The 12,361-nt window shown below is 45.7% G+C and overlaps 1 long non-coding RNA gene across 1 annotated transcript in view; it reads right to left on the bottom strand.

The window, feature by feature from the left end:
• LOC117316779 overlaps positions 1 to 8,429 on the bottom strand; it is a 14,177-nt gene extending 5,748 nt beyond the window's left edge. The window contains exon 1 of the long non-coding RNA XR_004530000.1: positions 8,283 to 8,429. This is a non-coding gene — a long non-coding RNA (uncharacterized LOC117316779). The remainder of the gene's footprint in view (positions 1 to 8,282) is intronic.
• Between the last annotated feature and the right edge of the window lie 3,932 nt (positions 8,430 to 12,361).

The raw sequence follows: 12,361 nt of genomic DNA on the forward strand, positions 1-12,361 counted from the left end.
TGGGGGGGGGTGGGGGTTGGGGGGTGGGGGTTGGGGGGGGGTGGTTCGGGGGGTTTGGGGGGTGGTTTGGGAGGTAGTGGTTCGGTGAATGGGGTTTGGGGGGGTGATGGTTTTGGGAGGTAGTGGTTTAAAGGGTTTTTTTCAAACTTCTCTTTCTTTAAATGCAAACTTTTATTTTTCACAAAATTTTCAAAAGGTTTATCAAATTTTATTTAACACGCTTTTTGGACCGTAGGAACGTGCGATGTCTTGCTATGGGAGGAAACCGGGAAAAACCCGGGGGGGAAACCACGTGGGCATTTTTTTTCAACACCGTATTAAAACTAACTACAAGCGACCCACAAACCGTAATTTAGTTTTTTTCGTATTATTTTTGTACGTAATTTTGTTTTTACTTTTTTTATATAAAAAATTTACTTTTTTTCACGCCCTGAAAGCCTGGTGCTCTTAATTAACATCAAGACAAAATTTTATTGTTACCCCTCATGTTTAAATTATTGAAAGCGGGTTTAGTGTAAAACCGTTTATAAACCCCACTGTCCAAGATGACTTTTAAAAATCAATTAAAGTGAAAAGGCATTTTTTTGTAGTTAAAAAAAAGACAAACATATCGCGAACACGTTTTTTTTTATTTATTAATTTATTTTTTTTCTATTTTTTTTTTTTTCAATTAAAAAAAAATTCCCTTAAAAATGATAAAACGATCCGCAAAAATCATACATAATCAACTTCTTTGCTGAAGATAAAATTGTTTTGCAAAATCAATTCCTCCAAAGGGGCGTCTTTTAAAAAAATTGGTTAATTTTACCCAAAATATCACAAAAAAGTAAATTTTCACAGAAGCAAAGCTATCCTACCTATTAACCAAAAAGTATTCGTTTAGACAATTATCAATCACATATATGCTAAAGAACAAATAAGAAAGAACGACCGTGTAACGCTAAATAGCGTAAAAAAAGAAAACTATATCTTCCCGAGGGGCATCCTTGTACCCCAAGCCATCGATTATGGAATTTTCCAGACGGATATAAACCCATGTCTTGGGCACACGTTTCCCTCTATTCGTTGGAAACGGTTGTGTTTTTATCAAAAATTCCATGAAACACCTTTAAAAAGATGGGGGAAAATAATTAAAATAATCAAATTTTAAGAATATTTGCTGAAAGAGAATCTAGTAAAATTTTAATATAAAAAACATTATGACAAAAATTGCATATCTCCATACATTTAATTATTTAAAAGTCAAAAAAATGGAAATTACCATTAGCGGTGAAGTAACGTTCTATATGCAAAGCCCGTTGTTGGGGGGTCGTGAGGAACTCGAGCCCAAAAGGACACATAAAATATTATTTTAAAAAAAAGGGGACAGGTGGAAATATTTGGTTTAAAAGCGTTTTTTCAACATTTCCACATGATAAAAAGGTACAAAATGCTGCTTCAAAAAAAACAACAAAAAAATTTTTTGAAAAACGAAAACATTCATTTTAAATCAAAATTTTTTTCAAAGACTAAAAAAAACTAGACTCGTCCCCTGTTACGAAGATCCACTAGACTTCTAGAAGTTATCCGTCCCTGTATCACCACTGGCAGAAGTTAGCTGAGACCATAGACTACGTGTTGAATTAACAGTCAGTTAGTATCCTTGTAGTTACACAGAATATTGTATTGGTTAGATACGTCCCTGTAGAACATTGTGAACCCCGTATTAACTGGGTGGAAAGTCCCTGAAAGTTATCGGCGACTAGTAGTTGGTGTGAAAGTTAACTTGGTCATTAGAGAGTCAGCCGGTGAGAGTGAAGATTGATTCCAAGAAAAGTAGTGTAATCCTGATTATGCGTTATGTTGTAATTAACGGCGATATAAAGAGGTGAGTTGGATTGTGGAGGGTGATGAGTTGGGAGTGAGTGGTGAGGTAAATGAGTTGGTTGCGGAGGTGAGTGGTTGGAGAGGTGAGTGATTGAGATGTGTGTGAGGTGAGTGTTGGGGAGAGGTATGAGTGGTTGGGGTGAGGGGTACGGGGTGAGTTGTGAGGAGGTGAGTGATGAGGAGGTGAGTGGTTGGAGAGGTGAGTGATTGAGGAGGTGAGTGGTTGGAGGGAGGGTGAGTTGATTTGGGAGGTGAGTGGGTGGGGGAGGTGAGTGGTGGTGGGGTGTGAGTGGTTGGACGAGTGAGTGTTGGGGAGGTGAGTGTTGGGGGGATTGGTTGGGGTTGCGTGAGTGGTGGGGGCGGGTGAGTGGTTGGGGGTGGGTAGTGTTGGGGGTGGTTGATGGTGGTGGTTTGGGAGGTGAGTGGGGAGGCGTGACGTGGTTGGCGGTGCGTGGGGGGTGAGTGGTGGGGAGGTGAGTGTTGGGAGGGAGTGGTTGGAGTGGTTTTGGAGGTGAGTGGTTCGGGTGAGTGGTTGGGGAGGTGAGTGGTTGGGGAGGTGAGTGGTTGTGGAGGTGGGGGGTTGGGGAGGTGAGTGGTTGTGGGAGGTGAGTGGTTGGGGAGGTGAGTGGTTGGGGAGGTGAGTGGTTGGGGAGGTGAGTGGTTGGGAGGTGAGTGGTTGAGAGGTGAGTGGTAGGGTGAGGTGTTGGGGATGGTTGAGGTGGTTGGGAGGTGAGGGGTTTGAGGAGGTGAGTGGTTGTGGAGGTGAGTGGTTGGGAGGTGAGTGGTTGGGGAGGTGAGTGGTTGGAGAGGTGAGTGGTTGGGGGGGGGAGGGGTGGTGAGTGGTGGAGGTGAGTGGTTGTGGGTTGAGGGTGAGTGGAGGGGTGGGGAGTGGTTGGTTGAGGGTGAGTTGGGGAGGTGGATTGGGGGAGTGGTGTTGGGGGGTGAGGGTTGGGGGGAGTGGTTGGGGTGGGTAGGGGGGTGGTTGGGAGTGTGAGGGGTGTGGGGGTGAGTGGTGGTGGTGAGGGGGGTGGTGGGGAGGGAGGGGTGGTGTGGTGGCCGTGGGGTATGGGGGTGAGTGGTTGGGATGGGTGGTGGTGGGGGTGGTGGTGGGTGGGGTGGTGGTGGTGGTGGTGGTGGGGTTGGGGGGGGGGGTGGGGGGGGGGGGGGGGGGTGGGGGGGGGGGTGGGGGGGGGGGTGGGGGGGGGGGGTGGGGGGGGGGGGGTGGGGGGGTGGGGGGGGGGGGTGGAGGGGGGGGGTGGGGTGGGGTGGGGGTGGGGGGGGTGGGTGGGGGGGGGGGGGGGGGGGTGGGGGGGGGTGGGGGGTGGAGGTGCGTGGGAGGGGGGGGGGGGAGGGTGTTTGGTGGGGGGAGGTTGGGGGGGGGGGGGGGGGGGGGGGGGGGGGGGGTGGGGAGGGTGGGGGGGGGGGGGGGGTATGGGTTGGGTTTGTGAGGGGGGGGGGGGGGTGTGGGGGTTGGTGGGTGGGGGGGGGGGGGGGGGGGGGGGTGTAGGGGGTGGTGGTGGGGGAGTGGGGGGGGGGGGGGTGGGGGGGGGGGGAGGGGGGGGGGGGGGGGGGGGGGATGGTGAGTGAGTGGAGGGGGTGAGTGGTTTAGGAGAGGGAGTGATTGAAGTGAGTGGTTTTGGAGGTGAGTGGTTGGGTGAGGTTGAGTGGTTTGAGGGGTGAGTGTTTTGGAGGTGAGTGGTAGGGGAGTGGGAGGGGGGAGTGGTTTGAGAGGGTGAGAGTGAGTGGTTGTGAGGTGAGTGGGGAGGTGGTTGGTGGTTGGGGAGGTGAGTGGTTGGGGATGGTGGGAGGGGGGGTTTTGAGAGGTGAGTGGGGTGGAGGTTTGAGAGTTGGTGAGTGGTTGGGGAGGTGAGTGGTTGGGAGGCGAGGGGTTGGGGAGGTGAGTTGGGGAGGTGAGTGGTTGGGGAGGTGAGTGGTTGGGGTGAGTGGTAGGGGGTGAGTGGTTGTTGAGGTGAGTGGTTGAAGTGAGTGGTTGGGGAGGTGAGTGGTTGTGGAGGTGAGTGGGTTGGGAAGGTGAGTGGTTGTGGAGGTGAGTGGTTAGGGAGGTGAGTGGTTGTGGAGGTTGAGTGGTTGGGGTTTGTGAGTGTTGTTGAGGTGAGGGTTGAAGTGCGTGGTTGGAGAGGTGAGCTTGGTTGTGGAGGGAGTGGGGGGAGTGGTTGGGAAGGTTGAGTGGTTGTGGGGTGAGTGATTTTGGAGGTCAGTGGTTTGGGTGGAGGTGAGTGGTTGGTGTTGAGGGTGAGGTGATTGATTCGGAGTGAGTGCGTTGGGGAGGTGAGGGTTGGGGCAGGGTGAGTGATTCGGGTGGAGTGGTGGGGAGGTGAGTTGGTTGGGAGGTGAGTGGTTTTGAGAGGTGCAGGTGGTAGGGGTTGTGAGTGTTTTGTTTGAGTGTGAGTGGTTTGATTCGTGAGTGGTTGGGAGGTGAGTGGTTGTGGAGGTGAGTGGTTGGGAAGGTGAGTGGTTCGAGTGAGATTGTTTGGGGAGGTGAGTGGTTGGGGAGGTGAGTGGATGGGGTGGTGAGTGGTTGTTGAAGTGAGTAGTTGGAGAGGTGAGTGGTTGTGGAGGTGAGTGGTTGGGGAGGTGAGTGGTTGAGGAGGTGAGTGGTTGTGGGAGGTGAGTGGTTTGGGAGGTGAGTGGTTGGGGAGGTGAGTGATTGGAGGTGAGTGGTTGGAGAGGTGAGTGATTGAGGAGGTGAATGGTTGTGGAGGTGAGTGGTTGGGGAGGTGAGTGGTTGGAGAGGTGAGTGATTGGGGAGGTGAGTTGTTGTGGAGGTGAGTGGTTGGGGAGGTGAGTGGTTGAAGTGAGTGGTTGGGGAGGTGAGTGGTTGGAGAGGTGAGTGATTGAGGAGGTGAGTGGTTGTGGAGGTGAGTGGTTGGGGAGGTGAGTGGTTTGGGAGGCGAGGTGTTGACGAGGTGAGTGGTTGGGGAGGTGAGAATGGTTGGGGAGGTGAGTGGTTTGAGAGGTGAGTGGAGGGGTGTGAGTGGTTGTTGAGGTGAGTGATTGGGGAGGGTGAGTGATTGAAGTGAGTGGTTTTGGAGGTGAGTGGTTCGGGTGAGTGGTTGGGGAGGTGAGTGGTTGGAGAGGTGAGTGGTTGTGGAGGTGAGTGAGGTGGTGAGTGGTTGGGGAGGTGAGTGGTTTGGGAGGCGAGGTGTTGACGAGGTGAGTGGTTGGGGAGGTGAGTGGTTGGGGAGGTGAGTGATTCGGGTGAGTGGTTGGGGAGGTGAGTGGTTGGGGAGGTGAGTGGTTTGAGAGGTGAGTGGTAGGGGTGTGAGTGGTTGTTGAGGTGATTGGTTGAAGTGAGTGGTTGGGGAGGTGAGTGGTTTGAGAGGTGAGTGGTTGGGGAGGTGAGTGGTTGGGGAGGTGAGTGGTTGGGGAGGTGAGTGGTTTGAGAGGTGAGTGGTAGGGTGTGAGTGGTTGTTGAGGTGAGTGGTTGAAGTGAGTGGTTGGAGAGGTGAGTGGTTGTGGAGGTGAGTGGTTGGGAAGGTGAGTGGTTGTGGAGGTGAGTGATTTTGGAGGTCAGTGGTTGGGGAGGTGAGTGGTTGGGGAGGTGAGTGATTCGGGTGAGTGGTTGGGGAGGTGAGTGGTTGGGGAGGTGAGTGATTCGGGTGAGGGTTGGGAGGTGAGTGGTTGGGGAGGTGAGTGGTTTGAGAGGTGAGTGGTAGGGGTGTGAGTGGTTGTTGAGGTGAGTGGTTGAAGTGAGTGGTTGGGGAGGTGAGTGGTTGTGGAGGTGAGTGGTTGGGAAGGTGAGTGGTTCGAGTGAGATTGTTTGGGGAGGTGAGTGGTTGGGGAGGTGAGTGGATGGGGTGGTGAGTGGTTGTTGAAGTGAGTAGTTGGAGAGGTGAGTGGTTCGGGTGAGTGGTTGGGGAGGTGAGTGGTTGGGGAGGTGAGTGGTTGAGGAGGTGAGTGGTTGTCGGAGGTGAGTGGTTGGGGAGGTGAGTGGTTGGGGAGGTGAGTGGTTGAAGTGAGCGGTTGGAGAGGTGAGTGATTGAGGAGGTCAGTGGTTGGGGAGGTGAGTGGTTGGGGAGGTGAGTGGTTGGAGAGGTGAGTGATTGAGGAGGTGAGTTGTTGTGGAGGTGATTGGTTGGGGAGGTGAGTGGTTGAAGTGAGTGGTTGGGGAGGTGAGTGGTTGGAGAGGTGAGGTTTGGGAGGGAGGTGTGGCGGTGCGTGTGTTGGGGAGGTGGTGGTTGGGAGGCGAGGTGTTGCCGGTGAGTGGTTGGGGCGTGGGGGGGAGGTGAGTGGTTGGGAGGTGAGTGGAGGGTGGAGTGGTTGGGGCGGGGAGGGGGTTGCTTGAAGGTGAGGGTTTGGAGGGGAGTGGTTGGTGAGGGGTTGGGAGGTGAGTGGTAGAGGGTGAGTGGTTGGGGGGTGAGGTGGTGAGTGGTTGGGGAGGTGAGTGGTTTGGGAGGCGAGGTGTTGACGAGGTGAGTGGTTGGGGAGGTGAGTGGTTGGGGAGGTGAGTGATTCGGGAGTGGTTGGGGAGGTGAGTGGTTGGGAGGGAGTGGTTGAGAGGTGAGTGGTGGGGTGTGAGTGGTTGTTGAGGTGATTGGTTGAAGTGAGTGGTTGTGGAGGTGAGTGGTTGTGGAGGTGAGTGGTTGTGGAGGTGAGTGGTTGTTGAGGTGAGTGGTTGAAGTGAGTGGTTGTGGAGGTGAGTGGTTGGGAAGGTGAGTGGTTGTGGAGGTGAGTGGTTCGGGAGGTGAGTGGTTTGAGAGGTGAGTGGTAGGGGTGTGAGTGGTTGTTGAGGTGAGTGGTTGAAGTGAGTGGTTGGGGAGGTGAGTGGTTGTGGAGGTGAGTGGTTGGGAAGGTGAGTGGTTGTGGAGGTGAGTGATTTTGGAGGTGAGTGGTTGGGGAGGTGAGTGGTTGGGGAGGTGAGTGGTTGGGGAGGTGAGAAGTTCGAGTGAGTGGTTGGGGAGGTGAGTGATTCGGGTGAGTGGTTGGGGAGGTGAGTGGTTGGGGAGGTGAGTGGTTTTGAGAGGTGAGTGGTAGGGGTGTGAGTGGTTGTTGAGGTGAGTGGTTGAAGTGAGTGGTTGGGGAGGTGAGTGGTTGAGGAGGTGAGTGGTTGGGGAGGTGAGTGGTTCGAGTGAGATTGTTTGGGGAGGTGAGTGGTTGGGGAGGTGAGTGGTTGTTGAAGTGAGTAGTTGGAGAGGTGAGTGGTTCGGGTGAGTGGTTGGGGAGGTGAGTGGTTGGGGAGGTGAGTGGTTGAGGAGGTGAGTGGTTGTGGGAGGTGAGTGGTTGAAGTGAGCGGTTGAGGAGGTGAGTTGTTGGGGAGGTTAGTAGTTGGAGAGGTGAGTGGTTGAGGAGGTGAGTTGTTGGGGAGGTGAGTGGTTGGGGAGGTGAGTGGTTGGGGAGGTGAGTGGTTCGGGTGAATGGTTGGGGAGGTGAGTGGTTGGAGAGGTGAGTGGTTGGGGAGGTGAGTGGTTGGGGAGGTGAGTGGTTCGGGTGAGTGGTTGGGGAGGTGAGTGGTTGGAGAGGTGAGTGGTTCGGGTGAATGGTTGGGGAGGTGAGTGGTTGGAGAGGTGAGTGGTTGTGAAGGTTTATTTCAAACTTCTCTTTCTTTATAAATGCAAACTATTTATTTTAACACAATTGCGAAACAGGTTATATCAACTTATATTAATCACGCTTATTGGACCGTATGGAAGCGTGCGATGGTCTTGCTATGGGAGGAAACCGGAATACCCGGGGGGAAAACCACGTGGACATTTTTACTAACACCGTATTAAGCTAACTACAGCGACAGCAGCACAATCCGTAATTATGTTCTGTACGTAATTATGTTCTGTACGTAATTATGTTCTGTACGTTTATTATATAAATATTCATATCTTTATTCATCACGTCCCTGAAAGCGCTGGTGTCTCTATAGATTAAACATCAAGACAGATTATATTGTTACCACTCTATGTTAACTTATTGAATGTCGTGTATAGTGTAATATCCGTTGAGTAGACCGCACGTGTCCAAAGATGACTTTAATAATCAACTTAAAGTGAAAAGGCTATTTTTTGTCAAGTTAAAAACCTTAATGACAAACATATCGCGAACACGTTTGTTTTATTTATTCATTTATTTTTATTCTAATTATTTTTCTTTCAATTAAAAATAATTCCGTTAATAATGATGAATACGATACCGCAAACATCATATCATTAATCAACTTCATTTGCTGAAGATAAAACTTGTTTAGCAAAATCTATTCCTCCAGAGGGTCGTCTTTTAAAGAAATTGGTTAATTTACCAATAGTATCACAATAAGTAATTATCACAGAAGCAAAGCTATACGACTACACTATTAACCAATAAAGATATTCAGTTATAGACTAATTATCTAATCTACATATATGCTAATGAAGCAAATAAGATAAGAACGACCGTGTACACGCTAATATAGCGTAAATAAGACGTACTGGATATCTTCCTGACGGGGCATCCTTGTACCTCAAGTCTCATCGATCTATAGGAATGTCCGGAGACGGATATAACCCGGATGTACTTGGCGACGACGTTTCCCTCTAGTTCGTTGGAAACGGTTGTGTTTCTATCAAAATTCCCATGAAACACCTTTAAAGAAGATGGGAAGATAATTAAGATAAATCAATTAATTAAGAATATTTGCTGAAAGACGTAAATCTAGTAGATTCTAATATATAAAACACATTATGACTAAATATGCATTATTCATCCATACATTAATTATTCAAATATGTCAAAACGATGGAATTACCATTAGCTGGTGAAGTATACGTTCTATATGCAAAGCTCCGTTGTTGGAGGTCGTGAGGAAATCTCGAGCCTAATAGGACACATATAATAGTTATTTAAAGGAAAGGTACAGGTGGAAATAGTTGGTTAAATGCGTTTTACTGAACATGTCCAGTCATGATAAATAGCGTACAACATGCTGCTTCAAAAATACAATTTTGCAACGAAAATGTCAATATCATTGCTAAAAGTGTATCCCTTGTAATATTTTTATTGCATATCCATTTTCAACAGCCGTCAGAGAAAGACTGTTTTGGGTGAAAAAAATGCTATAGATTTTATTCAAAAATCGTATCCAATGACACTCTATAGAGTTAAAAACAGTGTTACGACCTAGATGTGTTTGGGTTTAACTGGATTTGATATGGGTTTGATCTAGGTTTAACTGGATTTGATCCGGGTTTGATCTAGGTTTAACTGGATTTGATATGGGTTTGATCTAGGTTTAACTGGATTTGATATGGGTTTGATCTAGGTTTAACTGGATTTGATATGGGTTTGATCTAGGTTTAACTGGATTTGATCCGGGTTTGATCTAGGTTTAACTGGATTTGATCCGGGTTTGATGTAGGTTTAACTGGATTTGATCCGGGTTTGATCTAGGTTTAACTGGATTTGATCCGGGTTTGATCTAGGTTTAACTGGATTTGATATGGGTTTGATCTAGGTTTAACTGGATTTGATATGGGTTTGATCTAGGTTTAACTGGATTTGATATGGGTTTGATCTAGGTTTAACTGGATTTGATCCGGGTTTGATCTAGGTTTAACTGGATTTGATCCGGGTTTGATGTAGGTTTAACTGGATTTGATCCGGGTTTGATCTAGGTTTAACTGGATTTGATCCGGGTTTGATCTAGGTTTAACTGGATTTGATATGGGTTTGATCTAGGTTTAACTGGATTTGATCCGGGTTTGATCTAGGTTTAACTGGATTTGATATGGGTTTGATCTAGGTTTAACTGGATTTGATATGGGTTTGATCTAGGTTTAACTGGATTTGATATGGGTTTGATCTAGGTTTAACTGGATTTGATCCGGGTTTGATGTAGGTTTAACTGGATTTGATCCGGGTTTGATGTAGGTTTAACTGGATTTGATGCGGGTTTGATCTAGGTTTAACTGGATTTGATCTGGGTTTGATCTAGGTTTAACTGGATTTGATCTGGGTTTTATCTGGGTTTGAATGGTGAGCGTTGTCGATGAAGCCGATGACTATTACCCTTCCGGAATTATCGTTCGTATTCTATCGTATTATATTGATAAAGTTGATATTTTTGTAATTAATTAATGTATTTATTTAGCAATTTATCTATCTATTTATTTATTTATCTATTTATTTATTTATTAGTAGGATAAGGTGTTACCTGTACATTGCCCGCAGAGTTTAATATATAACTCCAGTTGATTCCGTCCAGACTGATACTGACTTTGTACAATGATACCCATTGATCGACGCTTGACCGTCCACGAGTCTGTATTGCCGTCAGTACGGAGATGGTCAGGAACTCCACCTGTGTGGGGAAATTGGAAATGATTTACCAACCACCAGAATAGGTAATGAAATGCTAATCTCATTATCTCGAACTCTGATTACTCAGGATATCTCGATTTTTTTATAACAAAATTCATTTAGATAGTTAGTAATTAATCTACATTGTGTATAGAATAATATGTTTTTTTTAACGTCATATTAACAGCTAGGGTCATTTAAGGACGTGCCAGGTTTTGGAGGTGGAGAAAAGCCAAAGTACCACGAGAAAAACCTCCGGCCTATGGTCAGTACCTGGCAACTGCCCCAGAAGGTTTCGAACTCGCAACCCAGAGGTGATGTAAATAACAATGTAAAATAGTGAGTTTAAATGTTATATGAGATTATTAATTTGGCATATCGCGAGTATTTAAATCATTTCAGAAGAGTAACCAAATCCCTTAATGAATTTGCACTACTGTTAGATTCCCAAAACTCATTTTTGCAAAGCTTTTTATTTTATTTTTTTCCCTTGTGACGTCGTCATTGTATTATTAGACGAGTATTTTATATGGCATGGTCGTATTACATCATATCAATCCAGATTATGGTAGTTACTGAGAAAAACATACAACTTTTTATAACTGCATGTCAATAGTGCCCAGTATAACATACACACTGTGTTCTATATAACATATCGACGTCAGTATAACATACAAACAGTGTTCTATATAACATATCGACGTCAGTATAACATACAAACAGTGTTCTATATAACATATCGACGTCAGTATAACATACAAACAGTGTTCTATATAACATATCGACGTCAGTATAACATACAAACAGTGTTCTATATAACATATCGACGTCAGTATAACATACAAACAGTGTTCTATATAACATATCGACGTCAGTATAACATACAAACAGTGTTCTATATAACATATCGACGTCAGTATAACATACAAACAGTGTTCTATATAACATATCGACGTCAGTATAACATACAAACAGTGTTCTATATAACATATCGACGTCAGTATAACATACAAACAGTGTTCTATATAACATATCGACGTCAGTATAACATACAAACAGTGTTCTATATAACATATCGACGTCAGTATAACATACACACTGTGTTCTATATAACATATCGACGTCAGTATAACATACAAACAGTGTTCTATATAACATATCGACGTCAGTATAACATACAAACAGTGTTCTATATAACATATCGACGTCAGTATAACATACACACTGTGTTCTATATAACATATCGACGTCAGTATAACATACAAACAGTGTTCTATATAACATATCGACGTCAGTATAACATACAAACAGTGTTCTATATAACATATCGACGTCAGTATAACATACAAACAGTGTTCTATATAACATATCGACGTCAGTATAACATACACACTGTGTTCTATATAACATATCGACGTCAGTATAACATACACACTGTGTTCTATATAACATATCGACGTCAGTATAACATACAAACAGTGTTCTATATAACATATCGACGTCAGTATAACATACAAACAGTGTTCTATATAACATATCGACGTCAGTATAACATACAAACAGTGTTCTATATAACATATCGACGTCAGTATAACATACAAACAGTGTTCTATATAACATATCGACGTCAGTATAACATACAAACAGTGTTCTATATAACATATCGACGTCAGTATAACATACAAACAGTGTTCTATATAACATATCGACGTCAGTATAACATACAAACAGTGTTCTATATAACATATCGACGTCAGTATAACATACACACTGTGTTCTATATAACATATCGACGTCAGTATAACATACAAACAGTGTTCTATATAACATATCGACGTCAGTATAACATACAAACAGTGTTCTATATAACATATCGACGTCAGTATAACATACAAACAGTGTTCTATATAACATATCGACGTCAGTATAACATACAAACAGTGTTCTATATAACATATCGACGTCAGTATAACATACAAACAGTGTTCTATATAACATATCGACGTCAGTATAACATACAAACAGTGTTCTATATAACATATCGACGTCAGTATAACATACAAACAGTGTTCTATATAACATATCGACGTCAGTATAACACACAAACAGTGTTCTATATAACATATCGACGTCAGTATAACATACACACTGTGTTCTATATAACATATCGACGTCAGTATAACATACACACTGTGTTCTATATAACATATCG

This window comes from Pecten maximus, chromosome 18 (assembly GCF_902652985.1).
Source record: "Pecten maximus chromosome 18, xPecMax1.1, whole genome shotgun sequence".
NCBI lineage: Eukaryota > Metazoa > Mollusca > Bivalvia > Pectinida > Pectinidae > Pecten > Pecten maximus.